Genomic DNA, 27,423 nt, shown 5'->3' with positions numbered 1-27,423 from the left:
TTCCAAGGACATTAAGGGGTTGGTATCTGGTTCCCGGTTCACGCCAGATGTAAACCCGGCGAGAATTACTGTTCAGACTATTCCTGGACTCGTCCGTGAACATAACCTGGGATCACTGTTCCAATGTCCAGGCTTTACGGGCTCTTCTGTGACGAGGAGTCAGTGGAATGCACCTTGCAGGTCTCCGGGCGAATAAACCGTGTCTGTTCAGTCGTTGTAGACTCTGTGTGTCTGGAGAGAACTGTTCCACTGGCTGCGGTAAGGTCCCGAGCAACGCTGCGTGCAGTATTCCGTGGCTGTCTGCAGGCACTGGTGGTAAGATATCGGTCTACTTGTGATGTTGTACACTACGGACGTCCCTTACTGTAGCGCCTGGACACGTTTCTTGTCTGATGGAATTGTTGCCATAATCTTAAGATCACACTTTGTGGCACACGGAGGGCCCTTGCTACGCCTTACTATTCTACCCCTCATAACGCCATCAATATGTGTTCTTTGAGCCATTTTCAACACACAGTCACCATTAGCACGTCTGTAAACGTCTGCACACTTACTCGCTGCACCGTACTCTGACATGCACCAACACACCTCTGCGTATGTGGACTGCTGCCAGCGCCACCGTACGACGACCGCAGTTCAAATGCACCGCATGGTCATACCACGAGGTGATTTAAACCCTCAAACCATCCGCCAGAGCGTTGTTTCACCATGTATCAGAATTATCCTTAATTTATGAGCAGGTGTGTATATGATATAAACTCTCCAAGGTTTACCTAAAAATGTCATCATTTTATATTTAGTTCTGAAAAATTGCTGCAGAATGACGCGCTTTTGATAAGTCATCACTGTGCCGTAGGACTGGGACGGTATACTACAGTACACAATTTACAACACTAAAAACATCAGATACAGGAAGGCTTTAACTAGTCACATTTCACATTTTCGAAAGATCGTTAATATGCTGACGTCTTGAAACAGCTGATATTCATACTACGTAGTCTGTGACAAATAAATTCACTAAATACGTCGTTTAACTTGGTGCACCATGCCGGCTTCCAGGTTCTGCCTGTGACGCAAAAACCATGTCGCATCTCACTGACCAAGTTCCTCACGATGACAACAAAAATCTGAAACTCTAGATTTTTCATTTCACGCTCTGCGCTGTAGTGGAACGTGGAATCCCGTGCTGTGACGTCACCAGTTTCTCGTCCACGTGCGTCTCCATGTCAGCTGAAGGGATCACTGAAGCGCGAAATGAATAATCTGGCATGTCAGATTTTTTCGTGGCCAGTGAGATGCTGTATCGGTTTTACGTCACGAGCGGAGTAGGAGAAACCATATCGTATCGAGTTTAACTCTGTATTTGGTCTTATTTTTGGATTCTGCTGCTACTTCTCGGTACAACAATTCCATATTTAAGGTTGAATAACAGGTACACTGTTTTTGTTCTACTGATTTTTGTTTATTTTGAACTAGTTTTCGGCTTATTAGGCTATCTTCAGAAAACAACTGACTAGGTACTGCAAAGAACAGTAGTTCTTAGGTAAACAAACATTGTAGTCGAAGATACAATCACTTGCATAGAGTGTTGGGCATCAAACTTGTTTCTTAATGTTGAAATTGCACTTTACAGAATGAACAGAGTTAAGCACAATATATACAGGGTGAGTCACCTAACATTACCGCTGGATATATTTCGTAAACGACATCGAATACTGACGAATCGATTCCACAGACCGAACGTGAGGAGAGGGGCTAGTGTAATTGGTCAATACAAACCATAAAAAAATGCACGGAAGTACGTTTTTTAACACAAACCTACGTTTTTTTAAATGGAACCCCGTTAGTTTTGTTAGCACATCTGAACATATAAACAAATACGTAATCAGTGCGGTTTGTTGCATTGTAAAATGTTAATTACATCCGGAGATATTGTAACCTAAAGTTGACGCTTGAGTACCACTCCTCCGCTGTTCGATCGTGTGTATCGGAGAGCACCGAATTACGTAGGGATCCAAAGGGAACGGTGATGGACCTTAGGTACAGAAGAGACTGGAACAGCACATTACGTCCACATGCTAACACTTTTTTATTGGTCTTTTTCACTGCCGCACATGTACATTACCATGAGGGGTGAGGTACACGTACACACGTGGTTTCCGTTTTCAATTACGGAGTGGAATAGAGTGTGTCCCGACATGTCAGGCCAATAGATGTTCAATGTGGTGGCCATCATTTGCTGCACACAATTGCAATCTCTGGCGTAATGAATGTCGTACACGCCGCAGTACATCTGGTGTAATGTCGCCGCAGGCTGCCACAATACGTTGTTTCACATCCTCTGGGGTTGCAGGCACATCACGGTACACATTCTCCTTTAACGTACCCCACAGAAAGAAGTCCAGAGGTGTAAGATCAGGAGAACGGACTGGCCAATTTATGCGTCCTCCACGTCCTATGAAACGCCCGTCGAACATCCTGTCAAGGATCAGCCTAGTGTTAATTGCGGAATGTGCAGGTGCACCATCATGCTGATACCACATACGTCGACGCGTTTCCAGTGGGACATTTTCGAGCAACGTTGGCATATCATTCTGTAGAAACGCGATGTATGTTGCAGCTGTTTGGGCCCCTGCAATGAAGTGAGGACCAATGAGGTGGTGGCCAATGATTCCGCACCATACATTTACAGTCCACGGTAGCTGTCGCTCTACCTGTCTGAGCCAACGAGGATTGTCCACGGACCAGTAATGCATGTTCCGTAGATTCACTGCCCCGTGGTTTGTGAAACCCGCTTCATCGGTAAACAGGTAGAACTGCAACACATTCTCTGTTAATGCCCATTGACAGAATTGCACTCGATGATTAAAGTCATCACCATGTAATTGCTGATGTAGCGACACATGAAACGGGTGAAAGCGGTGACGATGCAGTATGCGCATGACACTACTTTGACTCAGTCCACCGGCTCTCGCAATGTCCCGTGTACTCATGTGTGGGTTCATGGCAACAGCAGCTAACACACCAACTGCACCCGCTTCTCCTGTGACTGGCCTGTTACGGACCCGTTTGCTTGCTACGACCATACCTGTTGCATACAGTTGGCGGTAGATGTTTTGCAATGTGCGGCACGTTGGATGCTCTCTGTCCGGGTACCGTTCTGCATACACCCTGCAGGCTTCAGCTGCATTTCGTCGACACTCGCCATAGATGAGTATCATCTCCGCCTTTTCAGAGTTCGAATACACCATGGTCACAGTTCCTACAACACTACACTATCACAGACGTCTGGTAACACGGTCTACTACAGTTGGTCTGCATGCGGAGACGAATGCAGAATAAGAATAGCAGCAAGCGCTACATGCGGACACTGCGACAGCTATACCAAACTACAACAGTGCACTACAGCCACACTCGTAAACACGATCGTCATCGTAAACATGTCCCTGCAGATGCTGCTCGCCGACCGTGGCCCGTGTTTGTTACAACACGCAACTGAACGTCGGAGGTTTCAAGCGTCAACTTTAGGTTACAATATCTCCGGATGTAATTAACATTTTACAATGCAACGAACCGCACTGATTACGTATTTGTTTATATGTCCAGATGTGCTAACAAAACTAACGGGGTTCCATTTTAAAAAAACGTAGGTTTGTGTTAAAAAACATACTTCCGTGCATTTTTTTATGGTTTGTATTAACCAATTACACTAGCCCCTCTCCTCACGTTCGGTCTGTGGAATCGATTCGTCAGTATTTGATGTGGTTTACGAAATATATCCAGCGGTAACGTTAGGTGACGCACCCTATATATATATATATATATATATATATATATATATATATATATATATATATATATATATTGTCTGTATGTATTTGTCAAGCTGAAAGGATTTAATTTCTACATTCCGTGTTTGTAATTTAGTTTTCATGTTACTTCCTGAAGACACAATCGTAAGTAAAACCTTTGTCCACGGCGACCAACAGATAACAAAATTAATTGTTATTGCTTCCAGTAGAAAAACATTTTGGCGTTACAACTGACGTTCGAGCGTCTCCCGTCCTCTACCTCGTATTGCACGTACGACCCATCGGCTGCTCTGTTTGCCAGGCACGTTGCGTAGCAGGAACAGGGGAATTAGTGCGTCTTTCCTCAACTTTCTGTGGGTGCGGCTTGCAGAACAGCGTTCCAGTGGTCGAGATGCCCGTTTCGCTACGTGCAACTATCGCCACAGCCAGTTACGTTCAGAGACGAAGACGGAACCGTAGAAAGGACCGCCGCACGTACTACGTTAATTAATACCTCTTGCGTAATGTATGTGCGAACCTGGTGGAAGAAATAAAATGTCAAGGAGTACTGTGTTTGATAACTGTACTCGTGATTTCCAAGTAGCACTTCGTCATGCTGGGTACAAAATGAACAGACTGCATAGCAGTGGCGACAACGTTACCCCTGACACTTGCAGGTCATGTTACCGAGGACAGTTAACCAGTTTGGAGATCCAGTTTAAACATATCTCTTGCAGTGAAAACTAATACCACCCCAGAGCTTTTTCATGCTGTGGCTAAATCCGCGGAAAACTACATTAAGCTAGGTTGATGATCACTTAATGTTTCGTTCTCTGTGAAACGAAATAATAATTTACAAAGACAAGTCCAAGAAATGCAGGTATGTGTTTCTTTTTGAAGATACTACACAGTTATATTGAAACGAAGCCACGAAATATATTACACGTTTCTTTTTGCATGTGTTGTTTTGGCCTTCATTCCCAAGACTGGTTTGATGCGAGCCTCTTGATCTCTGAATAACAGCTCCAGCCTACATCCTTCTGAATCTGCTTACTGTATTCATCTCCTTGTCTCCATGTACGATTTTTACCTCCCACACTTCCCTCTAGTACTAAACTGATATTCCATTGATGCCTCGGGTTGTATTCTATGAACAAACCCCTTCTTTTAATCGAGTTGTGCCAGAAATTTCTTTTCCCTCCAATTCTGTTCACTACCTCCTCATTAGTTGCGTGATCTACCCATCTAATCTCCAGCACTCTTCTGTAGAACCAAGTTTCGAAAGCTTCTATTCTCTTGTCGTCTAAATTGTTTGTCGTCAATGTTTCGCTTCCATGCATGGTTCCACTCCACACAAATAGCTTCAGGGAAGACTTCCTAACACTTTAGTCTCTGGGATACCAGTTCGATTTCACACAGAGTACGCGAAGGAACTTGCCCTTCCCCCCCCCCCCCCCCTCCCCCTTCTTGCAGCGGTGTGCCGTAGGTCTCTAGCAGAGCGTAGCGTTCCAAAAGATTGGAAAAGGGCACAGGTCATCCCCGTTAACAAGAAGGGATGTCGAACACATGTGCAAAACCTATATCTCTAACGTCGATCAGTTGTAGAATTTTGGAACACGTCTTATTTTCGAGTATAATGACTTTTCTGGAGACTAGAAATCTACTCTGTAACAATGAGCATGGGTTTTGAAGAAGACGGTCGTGTGAAACCCAGCTCGCGCTATTCGTCCACGAGACTCAGAGGGCCATAGACACGGGTTCCCAGGTAGATGCCGTGTTCCTGGACTTCCGCAAGGCGTTCGATACAGTTCCGCACAGTCGTTCAATGAACAGAGTAAGAGCATATGACTATCAGACCAATTGTGTGATTGCATTGAAGAGTTCCTAGATAACAGAACGCAGCATGTCATTCTCAATGGAGAGAAGTCTTCCGAAGTAAGAGTGATTTCAGGTGTGCCGCAGGGGAGTGTCGTAGGACCGTTGCTATTCACAATATACATAAATGACTTTGTGGATAACATCGGAAGTTCACAGAAGCTTTTTTCGGATGATGCTGTGGTATATCGAGAGGTTGTAAGAATGGAAAATTGTACTGAAATGTAGGAGGATCTGCAACGAATTGACGCATGGTGCAGGGAATGGCAATTGAATCTCAATGTAGACAAGTGTAATGTGCTGCGAATACATAGAAAGAAAGATCCCTTATCATTTAGCTACAATATAGCAGGTCAGCAACTGGAAGCAGTTAATTCCATACATTATCTGGGAGTAGGCGTTAGGAGTGATTTAAAATGGAATGACCAAATAAAATTAATGGTTGGTAAAGCAGATGCCAGATTGAGATTCATTGGACGAATCCTAAGGAAATGCAATCCGAAAACAAAGGAAGTAGGTTACAGTACACTTGTTCGGCCACTGATTGAATACTGCTCAACGGTGTGGGATCCGTACCAGATAGGGTTGATAGAAGAGATGGAGAAGATCCAGTGGAGAGCAGCGCGCTTCGTTACAGGATCATTTAGTAATCGCGAAAGCGTTACGGAGATGATAGATAAACAACAGTGGAAGGCTCTGCAAGAGAGTCGCTCAGTAGCTCGGTACGGGCTTTTGTTGAAGTTTCGAGAACATACCTTCACCGAGGAGTCAAGCAGTACATTGCTCCCTCCTACGTATATCTCGCAAAGAGACCATAAGGATAAAATAAGAGAGACTAGAGCCCACACAGAGGCATACCGACAATCCTTCTTTCCACGAACAATACGAGACTGGAATAGAAGAGAGAACCGATGGAGGTACTAAAGGTACCCTCCGCCTCACAGCGTCAGGTGGCTTGCGGAGTATGGATGTAGATGTAGATCTAGATTCGATGTTAACAAATTTGTCTTCTTCAGAATCGCATTCCTTGCCATTGCCAGTCTACATTTTATATCATCTTTACTTCGGCCATTGTTAGTTATTTTGCCACCCAAATAGCAAAACTCATCTACTACCTTGTGTCGCATTTCCTAATCTAATTTACTCAGCATCACCTGACATTCCATCATCCTTGTTTTGATTTTCTTGGTGTTCATCTTATATCCGCCTTTCAAGACACTGCCCATTCCGTTCAACTGGACTTCCAAGTCCTTTGGTGTCTCTGACAGAACTACAATATATCGGAACACCTTAAAGTTTTTATTTCTTCTCCATGAACTTTAACTACTACTCTAAGTCTTTCTTTGGTTTCCTTTACTGCTTGTTCAATGTACAGACTGAATAACATCGGGGATGGATTAGAACCCTGTCTCACTCCCATCTCAACCACTGCTTCCCTTTCATGCTCCTTGATCTTTATAGCTGCCGTCTGATTTCTTTACAGGTTGTAAATAGCCTTTTGCTCCCTGTATTTTACCCCTGCCACCTTTAGAATTTGAAAGAGAGTATTCCAGTGAGCATTGCCAAAAGCTTTCTCTAAGTCTACGGATGCTCCAAACGTAGGCTTGTCTTTCCTTAACCTATCATCTGAGATAAGTCGTAAGGTCAGTATTGCTTCGTGTGTTTCTACATTTCTCCGGAATCCCCAATGTCAGCTTCTGTCAGTTGCTCCACTCTTCTGTAAAGAATTCGTATTAATATTTTTCAGCTGTGTCACATTAAACTGATATTTCGGTAATATTCACACCTATATCAGCACCTGCTTTCTTTCGAACTGGAATTATTACATTCTTCTTGAAGTTAGAGGGTATTTCGCATGTCTCATACATCTGCACACCAGATGGAGCAGTTTCGTCATTGCTGGGTCTCCTGAGGGTATCAGTAATTATGACGGAATTCCGTGTGCTGCCAGATCCTTGTTTCGACTTTAACATTCTTCTTTAGCACCACACTTCAAAAGATTCAGTTCTGTCTGAACTATTTGTCGCCCAAATTTCAGTTCCGTGCAACGCTACACTCCTCCATTCAAATACATTGACAAACATCATGCTACAACTTACATTTGAGTTCTATATTAAGAAATTCCACTTTTTCGGAAAGAGTTTCCTTGCTATCGCCACCAGTATGTATTTTATATCCTCTCCACTTCGACTGTCATTAGTTATTTTGAGGCTCAAATAGTAAAACTCATCCACTACTTTTATTATCTCATTTCCTAATCTAATTCTCTCAGCAACCCCTCGTTTAATCCCAATGCATTCCAACACCCTTCTTTTGCTTTGGCTGATGTTAATCTTACAACCTCTGAACAGTATCCACTCCGTTCAAGTGCTCTCCCAAGTGCTTCTTCGCGTCTGACAGAATTACAGTATCATCTAGAAACGTCAGAGTTTTTATTTTTTCTCCATAAACATTAATCCACTTTCCAAATTTGCTGTTGGCCTTCCTTCACAACCCTCTTGGTGTACAGATTGAATAACATAGGGGACGGGTAAAACCCTTTCTCGCTCCCTTCTCTACCACAGTTTCCCTTTCGTGTCCTTCTATTCTTCTAACTGCAGTCTGGATTCTGTACAAAAATGGCTCAAATGGCTCTAAGCACTATGGGACTTAACATCTGAGGTTATCAGTCCCCTAGACTTAGAATTACTTAAACCTAACTAACCTAAGGACGACACACACATCCATGCCCGAGGCAGGATTAGAACCTGCGACCGTAGCAGCAGCGCGGACTGAAGCTCCCCATGTATTCTGCCGGCCGGAGTGGCCGAGCGGTTCTACGCGCTTTACTCTGGAACCGCGCGACAGCTACGGTCGCAGGTTCGAATACTGCCTCGGGCATGGATGTGTGTGTCGTCCTTAGGTTAGTTAGGTTTAAGTAGTTCTAAGTTCTAGGGGACTGATGACCTCAGATGTTAAGTCCCATAGTGCTCAGAGCCATTTTGAACCCTGTATTCTACCTGATGGCTTCAGAATTTGAAAGAGAGTATTACAATCAACAATTTCCGAAATGAAATTTTCACTCTGCAGTGGAGTTTGCGCTGATATGAAACTTACTGACAGATTAAAACTGTGTGTCGGACCGAAACTCGAGCTCGGAACATTTGCGTTTCGCGGGCAAGTGCTCTACCAACTGAACCACCCAAGCACGACTCGCCCTCTCCTCACAGCTTTACCTCTACCTCGTCTCCTACCTTCCAAACTTCTTTGCAGGAGAGCTTCTGTGAAGTTTGCAAGAAAGGATTTGAGGAACAGGCGGAATTAAAGCTGTGAGGATGGATCGTGAGTTGTGCTTGGGTAAGTCAGACAGTAGAGCACTTGCCTGCGAAAGGCAAAGGTTCCGAGTTCGAGTCTCGGTCCGGCACACAGTTTTAATCTGTCAGTAAGTTTAACATTTTCCGATTTTTTTTAGTCTCCAAATTCTATAAACAGCAGCTCAAACAGGTGGCTGGGTATAGCAGTCTGTCGGCATATGAAATGGAACTACGATGTCCGGTGACGTAGGCTAAACGTGTGACAGGATACTGGGAAAAATGCTTTTAGTTTATAGAGGAAACTGTTAAAGAACACTCGTTAATGAACAGTATCCTAGAATATTGCTCAAATGTGTGGGACCCGTACCAGGCAGTACTAACAGGGAATATTTAACATACAGAAAAGGCAGCACGAATGGTCGCAGGTTTGTTTGACCCGTGGGAGACCAAATGGTTCAAATCGGTCTGAGCACTATGGGACTTAACATCTGAGGTCATCAGTCCCCTAGACTTAGAATTACTTAAACCTAACTAACCTAAGTACATCACACACATCCATGCCCGAGGCAGGATTCGAACCTGCGACGGTAGCGGTCGCGCGGTTCCGGACTGAAGCGCCTAGAACCGCTCGGCCATTTCGGCCGGTGGAAGACTGTCACAGACACGCTGAAGAGACTGAACTGGCAGACAATAGACGATAAACACAAACCATCCTGCTAATGCCTAGCTGTAAAGTTTCGGCATCTATTGTCAAATGATGACTGTAGGAACATACTGCGACGCCCTAAGTGTCGCACCCGTAGTGATCGTGAGGAGTGGGATGAAGACACTCTTATACAGTTGACAGTAGTTTGCGGAGTCTACATCTACATAATTACTCTACAATTGCCATGTATGGAAGTGAAACATGGACGATAAATAGTTTAGATAAGAAGAGAATAGAAGCTTTCGAAATGTGCTGCTACAGAAGAATGCTGAAGATTAGGTGGGTAGATCACATAACTAATGAGGAGGTGTTGAATAGTATTGGGGAGAAGAGAAATTTGTGGCACAACTTGACAAGAAGAAGGGACCGGTTGGTAAGGCATGTTCTGAGGCATCACGGGATCACAAATTTAATTTAACTGTGGCACTCTCTCCCGTAGTTCGCTTTAATACAAAACGAGCTACCATTCTTTGAAGTTTTTCGATATCCTCTGTCAGTCTCTTCTGATGCGGATCCTGCACCGCATAGCAGTACTCCAGAAGAGAGCGGGCAAGCGTAGTGTTATCGGTCTCTGTAATAGACCCCTTGCACTTTCTAGGTGTTCTGCAGGTAAATCACTGTCTTATGTTTGCTTTGCCCACAACATTATCTATGTGATCGTTCCACTTTAAATAATTGTATGTAATTGAATTTACAGCCTTTAGATTTGTGTGAGTTACCGTCTAACCAAAATTTAGCGGATTTATTTTAGTACTCATGTGGATGCCTTCACACTTTTCATGATTTAGAGTCAATTGCCCTTTTTCGCACCGTAGAGATATCTTGTCTAAATCATCACAGATATAGATGTGGACTATTGTTGCACAGTTTGCCCCACTGGAGGACGGTCTAGAGTGTCTCGTCAGATTGCATTGATACAGTGGTGCAGCGTGTCTGTATTAGCAATGTCTGCTGTCGTTTGCCCGGGAAAGGTGCAAGCCACGGATGCGCTGCAGTCCTCCAATTCAGCCATCTGTCATTGTAGATACGATGCGGGGTTCCTCGAATACTGCGAGAGCTGTGCTGAAGCCTTTTGATGCATTAAGCAGACACTTGCTATTGTTTGCAGGGTCTCATTATGTTTCTATTTTGGGAGAGCGTTCTGATAAAGACGGAACTTGTAAGATGTGCTGAGAAAAGGTAGCGACAGTCACCTGTAATTGCCGCTGGCGCTTTACACGGCTGGCTGAATTGTACCGTAACGATTTCCACTTGTCCACAAACCTTGCTTCGGTTATGAACGCTGCCTGGCCAACATCTGTGTGAGTATGTGGTTGAATACGGAAAGACACTGTTTGTTGGTAAATGGATTTTGGGAGATGTGTGTGGGCAGCTGATACATTTATGTAAAGACACAGACGTAATCTAGAATTTAACTCTACATTTACATATATACATCACAAGTCACCCTGTCATCTGTGGCGGGGGTTAGAGTCCACGCAAAATACTGTGGCTTGTAGATGCACAGTCTGCAGGACACACGTGGGGAGAGCAGTAGTGGTGGGGGTTTCGGGCAGGCGCTGTAGGGGGAATGCCGAGCGTTGGAGGGGAAGTGCCATTCGAAACTGAAGCTCAAATTTTTTTTGTAAAAATTATGTGGAGCACCTCCACATCCACACTTGCACAGTCACCTTTCAGAAAGATCTGCCACCTCTGGTTTGGTTAGTATCTGAAAAGATATCCGCTGAAAATGCAGCGATTTTTTTTGCTTGGCTGGTTAACCATATGTCATTTTCACAGAAGCGTTTTGAGGGGCAAATTTTGAGTAAAATTTTCCATGTTAAAATTTGCTTCTTTTGCCAAAACACAGCGGAGTTTACAAAATGTCGCCTCACTAACAAGTTGTGCAGATGCAATTGCGAGAGAATTCTGAAACAGTGGTTTATTAAGTTTATTAAGTGAGGAAATGAGAAAGAGGCAGGTCAGTGGCTTTTGAAAAAGCACATCCTCAGTGCAAAATAAATGTGTAATGTCTTTAGTTATATTGTTCCCAAACCCATAGCATTTCTTTTTTTACAAGCTATCGATGGTCATTAAAAATTGAATTATTTCATTAAAACGTCTGTATAGTGGAATAACATGGTAGATAATGAAGTTCAGCATAATAAGCATATGGCAAAATACTCGTCTCTTTGCGTACTCTCGTTTACCAAAATCATTTTTCGATATCTCTAATAGTTTATGAAATATGAGAAAAGTTGTGGATATGTTACTCTGACTGTATCGCTCGCGTGGCGCGATCGCTAATGAGTGTGCTACATCAGATCAGTTTTCTCGAGATTGGTGACAGAATGAGACTTCCACCCTATTATAAAAAAAAATTCGATATGTTAGCTAAATTTCGTACTCATATTATGTAATATGCACCAAATGCAAAGTCATAGCGACCCCTATTTTTCATTGCCAACTTTTTAGAATTTCTCTCAGTTTATTACTTACATTATTGGTTAAAATAGTCTTGGTTGCAATTTCAGTTTTTTATTTTTCAACGACGCGTTTCGCCTTATTTAGGCATTTTCAGGTTATCTCTTCTAGATGGATGCGAGACGCACCAAGATCGATCTGCATAACGCGTTCCCGTTCACAGGTCGTGTGCTAGCACACGATGCTGTGGTGCATTATGCTTACTACCTGAGCCCCCATCTTACTCTGTTACTCGCTCCTGTGAACGGGAACGCGTTATGCAGATCTTGGTGCCTCTCGCGTCCATCTAGAAAAGATAACCTGAAGATGCCTACATAAGGCGAAACGCGTCATTGAACAATAAAAAAAACTAAAATTGCAACCATGACTGTTTTTAACAAATACTGTTCAAAAAAATGGTTCAAATGGCTCTGAGCACTATGGGACTCAACTGCTGTGGTCATAAGTCCCCTAGAACTTAGAACTACTTAAACCTAACTAACCTAAGGATAGCACACAACACCCAGCCATCACGAGGCAGAGAAAATCCCTGACCCCGCCGGGAATCGAACCCGGGAACCCGGGCGTGGGAAGCGAGAACTCTACCGCACGACCACGAGATGCGGGCAACAAATACTGTTATGCACTGGTTTGTTGTATGCCTCATATGGATTGGAAGAATTTCTATTACTTCCGTGTAAATATTACAGTAACTACCACCATCAACAAAATGATAGGCGCGTCATAATGAACCATATAAAGCTATAAGTAACGCATAAATGTAACTTTTCGCCTAATTGTTTCCGAAAAATCGTTTCAGAATCATTGCAGGGTGGAAAGTTGACAAACACTTGGTGACCTACCCTTCCAAAGAAGTGAATGAACTCGCCACGCGCTTTGGCCGAAACCTGGTCACTACCCATCGGCCACTGCATCCTGCGCAGTCTCCACTTTCGGTACCACCAGCTGTACCCCCCCCCCCACCTCCCCTCCGAATTGATTCCCCTCCCAACTCTGACCTACTCGAAAATGTGGCGAATGGGAAGACTGATTGACTGATTGTCGGTTAACCTCCGAATTACCTCTAATTTTCCGAACTTCACGTTGTGGCCATTTCACGAGACATATGTGGTGCAAGATCCTCCCCGTTGCTAAACCTCCATAAAAACTTCTCTGTCTGGCCACGACTATGTAGTGTGTGGTACAGACTATAGACCACGGACAGTAGAAATGGTAATTATTAACCACTCGAGACCGGACAAGTGGCAATATGGCTCGCTAATGTATTTTAAATAAATTCCAGGATGTCATTACGGTGCATTTGTTGGCAAATATCGTAAAACAGTTTTAAGCACATATTTTCGAAATTATGTAAAACTGAGTTATGACTTGCACAGAGACTACGTCTGGATTACACCCAACCGCCGACTATCTTGCGTGGGGTGCAACAGGAATCTTCACTACGCTTCGGAATTACTTGGACGTTGGCCGTAAAACAGTTAGGCCTATTGTCATTTGTTTCCTGATATAAATTGTCTACTGCGTATTAGCATTGTATTGTATGTTAACCGGGGACCTAGAAACGACGGAGAGGCTCCGTCCCCGCCGCAGCCGCAGTGGTCCACAACCCCACGACGACTACCGCAGTCCACTTCACCCCACCGCCGCCCCACACCGAACCCAGGGTTATTGTGCGGTTTGCGTCGTAGAGTAATGTTGGAGTACGCGTACGTGGAGAACTTGTTTGTGCAGCAATCGCCGACATAGTGTAGTTGAGGCGGAATAAGGGGAACCAGCCCGCATTCGCCGAGGCAGGTTGAAGACCGCCTAAAAACCATCCACAGACTGGCCGGCTCACCGGACCTCGACACAAGTCCGCCGGGCGGATTCGTGCCGGGGACCAGGCGCTCCTTCCCACTCCGGAAAGACGTGCGTTACACCGCACGGCCAACCGGGCGGGATGCGTATTAGCATAGTAGTAGCAAAGCTTTAATAACACTCAGGTTCTCCGTTGCATTTAATATGCTCAAGGCAGCTTTTAATAGTAATAATAATAATAATAATAATGATAATAATAATAGCAATTAGATGAGAAGAAGCAGAAATTACAAGCATTGGCCAAACGACTTAGGAGATACAAAAAAAGTGAAAATAGAAGGAAACAAAACCAAACATTCAACGCAAACCAAAAGAAATTTTACCAGACAATAGATAACACACACATTAAAATAGACAATCCACCAAACATAACAGACATGGAACACTTCTGGAGCAACATACGGTCAAACCCGGTACAACATAACAGACATGCACGGTGGATACAAGCAGAAACAGACACATACAAGATGATACCACAAATGCCTGAAGTGATAATTTTGCAACATGAAGTCACCCAAGCTATTAATTCTACTCACAATTGGAAAGCCCCTGGAAAAGATAAAATAGCAAATTTCTGGCTAAAGAAATTCACCTCAACACATTCAAATCTAACTAAATTATTTAACAGTTACATTGCAGACTCACACACATTCCCTGATACACTTACACATGGAATAACTTATCTGAAACCTAAAGATCAAGCAGACACACCAAACCCAGCTAAATGTCGCCCCATAACGTGCCTACCAACAATATACAAAATATTAACTTCAGTCATTACACAGAAATTAATGACACATACAACACAGAACAAAATTATAAATGAAGAACAAAAAGGCTGTTGCAAAGGAGCACGAGGATGTAAAGAGCAACTGATAATAGATGCAGAGGTGACATATCAAGCTAAAACTAAACAAAGGTCGCTACACTACGCATACATTGATTACCAAAAAGCTTTTGATAGTGTACCCCACTCATGGTTACTACAAATATTGGAAATATACAAAATAGATCCTAAATTGATACAGTTCCTAAACATAGTAATGAAAAATTGGAAAACCACACTTAATATCCAAACAAATTCAAATAATATCACATCACAGCCAATACAGATTAAGCGTGGAATATACCAAGGAGACTCATTAAGTCCTTTCTGGTTCTGCCTTGCTCTGAACCCACTATCCAACATGCTAAATAATACAAATTATGGATACAATATCACTGGAACATACCCACACAAAATCACACATTTGCTGTACATGGATGATCTAAAACTACTGGCAGCAACAAATCAACAACTCAACCAATTACTAAAGATAACAGAAGTATTCAGCAATGATATAAATATGGCTTTTGGAACAGACAAATGTAAGAAAAATAGCATAGTCAAGGGAAAACACACTAAACAAGAAGATTACATATTGGATAACCACAGTGACTGCATAGAAGCGATGGAAAAAACAGATGACTATAAATATCTAGGATACAGACAAAAAATAGGAATAGATAATACAAATATTAAAGAAGAACTAAAAGAAAAATATAGACAAAGACTAACAAAAATACTGAAAACAGAATTGACAGCAAGAAACAAGACAAAAGCTATAAATACTTATGCCATACCAATATTGACCTACTCATTTGGAGTAGTGAAATGGAGTAACACAGACCTAGAAGCACCCAATACACTTACACGATCACAATGCCACAAATATAGAATACATCACATACATTCAGCAACAGAAAGATTCACATTAAGCAGAAAGGAAGGAGGAAGGGGATTTATCGACATAAAAAACCTACATTATGGACAGGTAGACAATTTAAGAAAATTCTTTATAGAACGAGCAGAAATCAGCAAAATACACAAAGCAGTCACTCATATAAATACATCTGCTACACCACTGCAATTTCATAACCACTTCTACAACCCTTTAGATCACATAACATCAACAGATACGAAGAAAGTAAATTGGAAAAAGAAAACACTTCATGGCAAGCACCCGTATCATCTAACACAGCCACACATCGATCAAGACGCATCCAACACATGGCTAAGAAAAGGCAATATATACAGTGAGACGGAAGGATTCATGATTGCAATACAGGATCAAACAATAAACACCAGGTATTACAGCAAGCATATTATTAAAGATCCCAATACCACAACAGATAAATGCAGACTTTGCAAACAACAAATAGAAACAGTAGATCACATCACAAGCGGATGTACAATACTAGCAAATACAGAATACCCCAGAAGACATGACAATGTCGCAAAAATAATACATCAACAGCTTGCCTTACAACATAAACTTATAAAACAACACGTTCCTACATACAAGTATGCACCACAAAATGTACAGGAGAATGATGAATACAAATTATACTGGAACAGAACCATTATAACAGATAAAACAACGCCACATAACAAACCTGACATCATACTCACCAATAAAAAGAAGAAATTAACACAACTAATCGAAATATCCATACCCAATACAACAAATATACAAAAGAAAACAGGAGAAAAAATTGAAAAATACATCCAACTGGATGAGGAAGTCAAGGACATGTGGCATCAGGATAAAGTCGACATTATACCAATCATACTATCAGCTACAGGAGTCATACCACACAGTATCCATCAGTACATCAATGCAATACAGCTACTACATCCAAACTTATATATACAACTACAGAAATCCGTAATTATTGATACATGTTCAATTACCCGAAAGTTCCTAAATGCAATATAACACATACCATACAGTTAAAAGGAAGTGACGCTTGATCAAGGTCCGCGTCACTTTCCATTTTTGACCAGACATAACGTCTGAGAAAAGAAAGAAGTAATAATATTACTTATTATTATTACTAGTATTATTACTAAAGATTTTTGCCCTCAAGAAAGTGTTAAATAATTATTCGATTTTTTTCTTGTTTCCATCTTCTTTTCCTCTTCCCAAAATCTCTTCATGCTTTGATTGGTTTCTGTTTCCCTTGCATTTTCCATATTATCCCTGTTTTCGTCCTTTCTCCTACTTCAGATTTTTTTTTGTTTCTGAATTTGTCTCGTTGATTTATCATTCCTCCACGATTTCTGCTTGTTTTAGGTATTCGTATATTTCTGGAAACTAATTAAATTTTTTTGATTGAGCTGTTTAATACATCAAAAATCCGCTTTGTGAGTATTGGATGTGTCATAGAATGTTGGTCTCCGTTTTCATATCGTCTCTGTCACACAGTTTGTGTGTTCATGTAACTCTTTGATTGGTCTCTTCATCCACGGCCGCGCGGATTGGTCACGCGGTTTGAGGCGCCATGTCACGGATTGCGCGGCCTGTCCCGCCTGAGGTTCGAGTCCTCCCTCGGGCATGGGTGTGTGTTTTGTTCTTAGCATAAGTTAGTTCAAGTCGTGCGTAATTCTAGGGACCGATGACCTTAGCAGTTTGGTCCCTTAGGAATTCACACACATTTCTTCATCCATATACCATCTCTGTGTACTGCTCCAAAATTTTTATGGAGCATTCCATTTTTTCTTTCTCTGTGATGCAGGATACTCAGACTGTGATTGTTTTTGATGTGTAGAGTGTTTCTGGTAGTGCAGCTGTATTGTAGTCCCTGACTTTGCCCTGTCTTGAAATGTTTCTGTTGTTGTACTGCGTCCATGATAGTTTGAAGACTTCCTGATGTTTTTCTGTTCGATCGACGTTGGATGCCTTGTTCGGTCCTCCTGCTTGTATATACTCGTCTAGGTACTTGAATTTTTTCTACTGTGTTAAATTTTCCACATTCTGTGTTCAAGACTTGTGTGTTGTTTTTTCCAAGCAATGCTTTTTCTGATGTGTTACGTGTACAGCCCTTTTGGCAGAGGCTTCATTTAAGTATCCAGTGCTTCTTGCCTGTCGTTTCTCAGTATTTCCAGGTCATCTGCAAATGCCGGGCATTTTACGTTTTGTGTGTGTGTGTGTGTGTGTGTGTGTTTGTGTTTGTGTGTGATCAATTGCTCGTTAAGACTGTGTTCTGCAGGCCGTTTCACGAACTTGGAATTTCAAGTTCTTCTAAAACTAGAAGTTTTTTTTTCGTGTGGGGGCATAATGAAGGATTTGTAACTTGTCTAGAGGGAGCTGATTATGCTTGCGTCTCTTGTGATGATCGGAAAAGGCAGAGTTGTTTCTAACGAGCAGATGATCTCAAAAAATCACATTTTTTCAAGATACTATGTTAACCATGTTCTTTCCAAAATAAAATCTTTCTGCTCTGCCCCCCCCCCCCCACTACCAACCCTTCCCCTCCCTTTTATTAGAACCAATCCCTCCCCCCCTCTACCCCCGCCTCATGCTTTTTTCAACACTTACGGTACCCTTCTTTCCAGTCTTCCGAGGCAAAAAAAATTTGCTCCAACAGAACGACAGGTTTCTCATTCCTTTATCAGAACATTGCCCTCTATCTTACATGAACTTCACGTCACACACACCATTTCCTCTTTTTATCCCCTGTTTTACCTTCCCTTTTGCCCTATTCCTTCACATTAACACAAAGGTTCCCCGTATATTTAACCTTCTCCCCTCCCCCCCCCCCCCCCACTCCCTTGCACATCATTCATATTCCCGCCCCTCCAGCGCAATAACCTCGCTGCACCTCTTGTTTGTTTACGGCCGGTGGGGGAACTGCAGCTTTACCTTACTCAGTTTGATGGTTGCAAACGTGTATCTGCCCTTGCGCTGGATCTTCGTTCTACCATAGTAAATTTTAATTGGTTGGTTGGTTTAAAAGAGGGGGGAACGGGCCAAACTGCTCGGTCATCGGCCCCAAATTTTAATTACGTGACACCTTCTTTCCTGTTACTTGTATATTAAATCCCCCCTCCTCCGCCACCTAAACAGTTATACTCAGTGTTTGCTATTTACTCCTTTACTTTCCTTTAGGGTTCCGCTACGTTAACTTGTAGTTTATGACAAAGGTGTTTTCCACCGCCGTTTTATATGACGACGCTGCTCCACACTAAACGCTTTCAGCGTGTAGTCAAGTAAGTTTTAAAGTTTTTTTCTTTAATTCACTCACGTTTTAATGATAGTAAGTGCACCGCTCACTAGGTTCACGCGTTGGAGCTGTAATTTATTTCATTACTGTCCCAGTCTGATAAAGCGCGAACCGCGTGAGAAGCATAGTGCTAATTAAAATTAATAAACAACTACATAACTGCAACACACACTGTTTCTCATTTGAACCATTTGTCTACTGTTACTGCATGTCATAATGGAATGGAATATTTAGACATATAGAATTTTGTGTGACAGATGGAGGCTAATAAAAGACAATGACGCCACTAGCAACACACAAAGAAGTTACATGTAAAAACATTACATGTCCATATAAAGTTTCATGTCGAAAAAAATTGTTATAACATTTTTCTTGTCACAAACTTTATTGGAATATGTTTATTTCGTCAGATTTAATTCCGTTCTCGCAAGGTAAAGGGCACAACAGCCGAACTAAATCGCGTGTATAATTTGAAATTGGTTCTGATTCTCAGTAACTTGTTGTGTCGAGACGAATGTCCATTAATGGCTGGTTGGGATGATTTATCTCATCTCCAATTCTGATTACGTTTGATGTAAAAAAGCATGTCTGTCCGTAACACTTGTTTTAACTGCCGCATAATGTGTCTGGTGTTGATAAGCCCTTCCGATGTTAATTTCTTCGTCTTTGTTGTTCGTTACAGGTGAGTCTGACTTACCGGTGTTGCTGATGACATCAGGCGGCAGATGGGCGCAGACGTCACTCGGTACGTGGTGTGGCGTGTCTTCTTTTCTCCGTTATCCGCAAACAGCGAGTATCGCAGTAACTGCATATAAATTTGGTGTGTCCGGGCTTGCTCGCATGAAATGCTCTTTTGGCAAGTAATTAAGAACGAATGAAGTAGTCAGACCCACATTACATAGAAATGGGAGAGGAACGAGGTGGGAAACTGGTACAGACTTTTTTTAACGTGAAATGGATTTACCGACAATAAACAGACAACAAACAGAGAAAAACTTTTTAGAGTACAGAAGCGTATAATAAGAGTAATGAGTAGTGTAAATCCAAGAACATCATGTCGAAACCTATTCAAAGCACTGGGCATATTAACCACAGCTTCTCAGTATATTTATTCTTTAATGAAGTTTGTTGTAAATAATACATCTCTTTTTCCAACTAAGTGCTTAGTACACAGTATCAATACTAGGAATAAGAATAATATACATAAAGATTTAAAATCACTTACTCTTGCCCAGAAAGGAGACCAATATTCAGCAACGCATATTTTTTATAAGTTACCAGCAACCATTAAGAGTTTAGTTTCAGACAAGGCAGAATTTAAACATAATTTAAAAGAATTTATGGTGGCCAACTCCTATTCCACCCATGAGTTTCTCAACAAGTGCAGTAGACCATGTTAATGAAAATTTATTATACTTTAATTTTTGGCAATACTTGGTTGCAACAGCCAAGTAACTACCTACTGCGAGAATGATGCATGTACGGAAAGCAGATGTAAGTCTTAAGTCTGTAAATAGTGGAAGTTTAATTTTAAATCTTGTACATAATCTGACTGTTCTTAACTGAGGATCACTGAAATGAATAATTTACTTTAATTTTTGACAATACTTGGTTGTAATAGCCAAGAAACTAGCAAATGTCTGAATGATGGATTTAATGAAAGCCGATGTAAGTATTAAACCTGTAAATATTAGAAGTTTAAATTTAATTAATTTACATAATTTTACTGTTTATTGACTGAGGATCATTAAAATTAATGAAACTCAAGTTTTTCTAATAACATTTTTGTAATATGTTTATCTGACATGTTCCACACCCAGGAGGATTCCCTCTTTTATGGGTCTATGGAATGAAAGATTAATCTAATCTAATCTGCGTTTTTAAATTGCGGCGATTCGATATTGTCACCAAATCGATGATACTGGCTGTGACGGAGTGAACAACACTGCAGAAAAACAATCAGTTTATAGAAATGTAAATATAGTATGACATTTTCGACTAGGATATCCAACCAGGGACATAAATAATAATCAACAGCCTTAAAAGCTCGTTTTTGTTACACTGGATAGTCAAAATACTGTGAGTAGTGGTAGTAATGGGATGGTTGTGTTTGACGGTCAACAACGCAGGTAAGACACGAGTCGCGCTGGACTGTGTGTGTTCAGTACGGAGTAGGCATCAGAGCAGGTTGTTTACGAGTAGTGCACACTTTGTATTTGCATTCAGAGGCCGAGGTCGACGTGCACTGAAAGACCTGACAGAGTTCCAAGGAGGGCAGAATGTGGGGGCGCAATTATTGGAGCATCAGTAACCAAGACTTATTGAATGTTTCGAGAGCAACTGTTTCAATAGTCATGACAGCCTACACAAAACATGCAAAGACATCATCGTGTAAGCGTAGTAGTGGGCGCAGATAAAGACTAAATTACCATGATCGACGCACGCTAACATGGTTCAAATGGCTCTGACAAGGGAACCTCCCCATCGCACCCCCCTCAGATTTAGTTATAAGTTGGCACAGTGGATAGGCCTTGAAAAACTGAACACAGATCAATCGCGAAAACAGGAAGAAGTTGTGTGGAACTGTGAAAAAATAAGCAAAATATACAAACTGAGTAGTCCATGGGTCACATAGACGACATTATGGAGAGTGGGAGCACAGGAACGCCGTGGTCACGTGGTAGCGTGAGCAGTGGCAGAACGAGAGGTCCTTGGTTCAAGTCTTCCCTCAAGTGAAAATTTTACTTTCTTTATTTTTGCATAGTTATTATCTGTCCGTTCGTTCATTGACGTCTCTGTTCACTGTAATAAGTTTAGTGTATGTGTTTTGCGACCGCATCGCAAAACCGTGCGATTAGTAGACGAAAGGACGTGCCTCTCCAATGGGAACCGAAAACATTTGATCGCAAGGTCATAGGTCAACCGATTCCTCCACAGGAAAACACATCTGATATATTCTATACGACACTGGTGACGGCATGTGCGTCACATGACAGGAATATGTTGTCGACCCACCTAACTTGTACACTTGGCGAATGGGTAAAAAGATTCTTCTACCTTGCCCAATTTAGGTTTTCTTGTGGATGTGATAATCATTCCCAAAAAAGTGATGAAAACATAAGAGTTTGTCACATAAACTGAAAATAAAAAAATTAAACTTTTCACTCGATGGAAGATTTGAACCCAGGACCTTTCGTTCCGCAGCTGCTCACGTTACCACGAGACCACAGCGCCCCTTCGTTTTCAGTGTCCTTGATGTTGCCTATCTTCCCATTAACTACTCAGTTTGTATATTTTGCTTATTTTTTCACAGTTCCACACAACTTCTTCCTGTTTTCTCAATTGATCTGTGTTCAGTTTTTCAAGGCCTATCCACTGTGACAACTTATAACTGAGGGGGGTGCGATGGGGAGGTTCCCTTGTGAGCACTATGGGACTTAACTGCTGAGGTCATCAGTCCCCTAGAACTTAAAACTACTTAAACCTAACTAACCTAAGGACATCACACGCATCCATGCCCGAGGCAGGATTCGAATCTGCGACCGTAGCGGTCGCGCGGTTCCAGACTGTAGCGGCTAGAACCGCTCGGCCACTCCGGCCGGCTACGCTAACATGAATTGTGTCAAAGCAACACAAAACTACGGCGGCTAAAGTGACTGCAGAGCTCAGTAGCCATCTTCGACACCCCGTATCTATTGACACTGTCCGCCGAGAACTCCATAAAGCGAATATTCATGGGAGAGCCGCCATACCCAATCCATTAGTTACGACAACGAACACAAAGAAGCATACTCGTAAAACATGGTGCCAGGAGCATAAATCCTGGACGGCTGATCAGTGGAAACATGTCATATGGTCCGACGAGTCAACGGTATCGTTATTTCCAACATCGGGATTGGTTTACGACTGGAGAACGCGAAAAGAAGTCTACAATCGTGATTGCTTGATTCCAACGGTTGAGCATGGAGGTGGAAATGCGACGTTGTGGGCAGCCATATCACGGTATTCTACTGGTCCCATCACTATTCTCAAATGCCGTGTTACAGCCAACTATTACGCGAGAATTTTAGGTGATCAGGTGCACCCCATGACTGAAATATTGTTCCCCAACAGTGATGCCATATTTCAGGACGATAATGCACCCTTTCACACAGCCAGGACAGTACAGTCGTGGTATGTGGAGCACACAACTGAACTGCAGCGTCTTCCCTGGTGAGCACAGCCCCCGGTCTTCGACATTATTGAACCCTTGTGAGCGGTATTGGAGCGCAGATTCCAGAGCAGATTTCCACCTCCCTCGTCGTTCCAGGAGTTAGAAAAGGTTCTGATCGAAGAGTGGCGTAAGATTCGACTGGAGACTATACCGTCATTATATGCTACTATTTCAAGAAGACACGCAGCTGTATTACGGGCAAATGGGGATCCAACCCCTTATTAACAAACCATTACAGGTGTTCACATTATTTTGCCTATCCACTGTATGTATGGAGGAACAATTGCTTACATTCCGAAATTTAAATAAAGGCGTTGTTTCTAGTTTTAAGGACAGAACAGGAAATTAGTTTTAAATTAAAAATATTGTTCATTCGAAAATATTCGCATAACAGAATCATACTGTAAAAGATAGAATACTTTCCCCATGTGTGTGACCACACCCTCGACGTAATTTCTGAACGCCGAAACCATTTTTTATGTCCACCATAGGTTGCCAGACATTTTTTTCAAATGACCGTACGTTACTGTACTGGGCACTTTCGGAGTGCGGCCATTTTGAAATACGTTCAGTATCAGTATCAATAAGATAAAGCACCGTGCAAATTACAGCTGCTGTTATATTACTTACTGTTGCGTCGGTGAAACTGTGTGTAATCCAGAATTAATTTTCAGTCTGTTGCGCATTGTGTGCAGATCAGAAACTTCCTGGTTTACTAAAAATGTGTACCGGGACGGATACTCGAACTTGCTATCGTAGCAAGTGCTTTAACTGGTGAGATGTCCAGGAACGACTTACGGCTTGCTCTTATCAGCTTTACTCCAGCCTGTACAATCAAGTTTCAGCAACGCAACTTGAAGTAATGTCACAGCAGCCGTAATTCACAAAGTTTAACTACGTTAAAAAGTGTACTAGGTTGTCGATAGGGATAGATGTGAAAATGGCCGTTACGGCAACACATGATGCGATTAAGTTCATCTGTAAATATAAATAAAATAAAATTAAAAAAAAATCTGCCAGCCTACGGTGGTGGACATAACAAGCCAGAGCTCCGTGAGCCTGAAAATGATATCCAATTGCTAAATTGTAACAAGGACGTCACCTCCTGCTGAAAGGGAACCTAAAAACCTGATTTTGTCCATTATAAATGGTTTTCTTGAAAGCCTGTGATTGTGAAAACATTGAGTTTGTTTGTAAATAACTTTCTCCTACCTGTCACGATTTTCTTTTATTTATGTTTCATACGACGCTTTCCGGGAAATGATTCCCATTTTCAAGTGTGTATGTCTTTGTATTGTGCCATTTTTCCGTAATGTTTTCGATGAGTTAGGTTCTACTTTGCTTTGCTTTGCTTTGTTGACTGCAATATATGAAAAACGCCCAATTTTTATTAAGTTATCGATTTTTATAGGTGTATTGTCTGTATTGAAACTGGGGATCTAGAAACGACAGAGAGGCTTCGTCCCCCTGTAGCCCTCAGTGGTTCATAACGCCATAACAGACCACAGCAGTCCACCCACCCCACCGCCGCCCCACACTAACCCAGGGTTATTGTGCGGTTCGGCCCCCAGTGTACACCCCCTTCCCCTCCCCCCCTTCCCTCACCCCCTACCTGGGAACGTCTCATGCCAGACGAGTGTGCAGGTTTTCGTATGGTCCATTTCTGCAGAGTCCAACAAGAAACCCCAGAATCAGATTAAATGATCTAATGATTAGAAGAACCGCAGTGACGAGTTATCCAGGGATATTCCTACACGAACGTCGTAACTTTGCACGTTGCATAGAGGAGGCAGGCAAAAAATGTACTAACGTGATGAATAAAATTACAACAGGCAATTTCGAATTGCCCTGAAAACAGTCAGAGCATACCATCTAGCTATGAGGGTATTTTGAAAGATAATGTCTCAGAATTTATTATTCTACAGCATGCTCCGCAATGGTGTGTGGTGGAGGGTAGTTTCGGTACCACTATCTGATCCCTCCAACCCTGTTCAACTCGCGATCCGTCGGAGGTTTGAGTCCTCCCTCGGGCATGGGTGTGTGTGTGTAGTCCTTAGCGTAAGTTAGTTTAAATTAGGTTAAGTAGTCTGTAAGCTCAGGAACCGATGACCTCAGGAGTGTGGTCCCATAAGACCTTACCACAAATTTCCAAATTCCACTCGCGAATAGTGTGAGGGAAGAATGGTTGTCGGTAAGCCTCTGTATTGGCTCTAATTTCTCGAATTTTCTCCTCGTGGTCAATACGCGAGATGTATGTGGGGGGAAGTAATATGTTGTTTGACTCCTCCTGAAAAGTGCTGTCCCGAAATTTCTCTGTAATGCACAACGCCACTCTTCTAACGTCTGCCAGTGAAATTTGTTTAGCATCTCCGTATCGCTCTCTCGCCAGCTAAACGATCCCGTGACGAAACGCGCCGCTCTTCGTTGGACCTTCTCTATCTCCTCTATCAGTCCTACCTGATAGGGATCGCCGGCCGCGGTGGCCGAGCGGTTCTAGACGCTTCAGTCCGGAACCGCGCGAGTGCTACGGTCGCAGGTTCGAATCCTGCCTCGGGCATGGGTGTGTGTGATGTCCTTAGGTTAGTTAGGTTTAAGTAGTTCTAAGTTCTAGGGGACTGATGACCTCAGATGTTGCGTCCCATAGTGCTCAGAACCATTTTTTTTTATAGGGATCACAGATAAGTGAGCAATACTCAAGAATCGGACAAACAAGCGCCGTATAAGCCACTTCCTTCGTGGATGGCTTACATTTCCTTAAGATTCTTCCGATGAATCTGAGTCCTGTGTCTGCTTTTCGCACTATCTGTTTTATATGGTCATTCCACTTAAGGTCGCTCTGGATAGTTACGCCTAGATATTTTATGGGAGACTCTGTCTCGAGCTGTTTGTCATCAATAGTGTAGCTGTATAGTAGTGGATTTCTTTTCCTGTGTATGCGCAATATGTTACATTTATTTACGTTGAGGGCCAACTGCCAGAGTCTGTAGCATTCATCAGTTCTCTGCAGGTCGTTCTGCAAATTCTTACTATCTTCTGGCGTTGCTACTTTGGTATTGGCAACTGCATCATCTTCGAATAGCCTTAAAGAGCATCCGACGCTTTCTACTAGATCATATATATATATATATATATATATATATATATATATATATATATATATATATATATATATATATATTGTGATCAGCAACGGTCCTATCACACTTCCCTGTGATACTCCGGATATTACCTTTACATCTGTCGATTTAGTTCCGTTAAGAGAGACGTGTTGAGTTCTATCTGCAAGAAAGTCTTAAATCCAATCGCAAGTCTGCTCCGATGCTCCGTAAGCTCGTATTTTTTTTTTTCATTAAACGGCAATGCGGGACGGTGTAAGATGTCTCACTGAAATCAAGGAAAACGGCATCAGCCTGACCGCCGTTGTCCACTGCGCTGTGGATCTCATGGGGGAACGGAGCCAGCTGAGTTTCGCAGGATCTCTGCTTGCGGAATCCATGTTGATTTTTATAGGGGAGATGTTCATTTTCCAAGAACGTCGTAATTCTTGAGCATAAAACATGTTCCATAATTCTACAACAGATTGACGTCAACAATATAGGTCTATAATTGTGCGGACCTGACAGGAATGACCTCCGCTTTTTTCCATTTGTACCTTCCGTTGCTCAAGCAATCTACGATAAATTACTCCTAGAAGGGGGGCAAGTTCTTTCGCGTAATCTTGATAGAATCGTATAGGTATGTGATCTGGTCCTGAAGCCTTTCCGCTACTAATCGATTGTAGCTGCTTTTCAGTTTCACAACCAGTCATTTCAGTATCTGCTATTTCGATGTTCGTACGACGATTGAAAGGAGGCACAGTGTTACGATCTTCCGCGGTGATGCGACTTCGGAAGACCGAGTTCAGTATTTCCGCCTTCTCTCTGTTATATTCCGTTTCGTTGCCGGTGTGGTCGCTGAGAGAATGAATAGATGATTTGGACCCACTTACTGATTTGACATACGACCAAAATCACTTAGGGTTTTTACTCAGGTCGGTTGACAACGTCTTACTTTCGAAATCGTTGAACGCTTCTCTCATTGCTCTCCTTACGCTCATTTTCGTTTCGTTCAGCTTTTGTTTGACAGCTAGGTTTTTACTTCTATTGAATCTGAGACGAAGTGCTCTTTGTTTACGTAGCG

The sequence above is a fragment of the Schistocerca nitens genome, chromosome 12 (assembly GCF_023898315.1).
Source record: "Schistocerca nitens isolate TAMUIC-IGC-003100 chromosome 12, iqSchNite1.1, whole genome shotgun sequence".
NCBI classification, from domain to species: Eukaryota; Metazoa; Arthropoda; class Insecta; order Orthoptera; family Acrididae; genus Schistocerca; species Schistocerca nitens.
Note: the sequence above shows the minus strand (reverse complement) of the source record.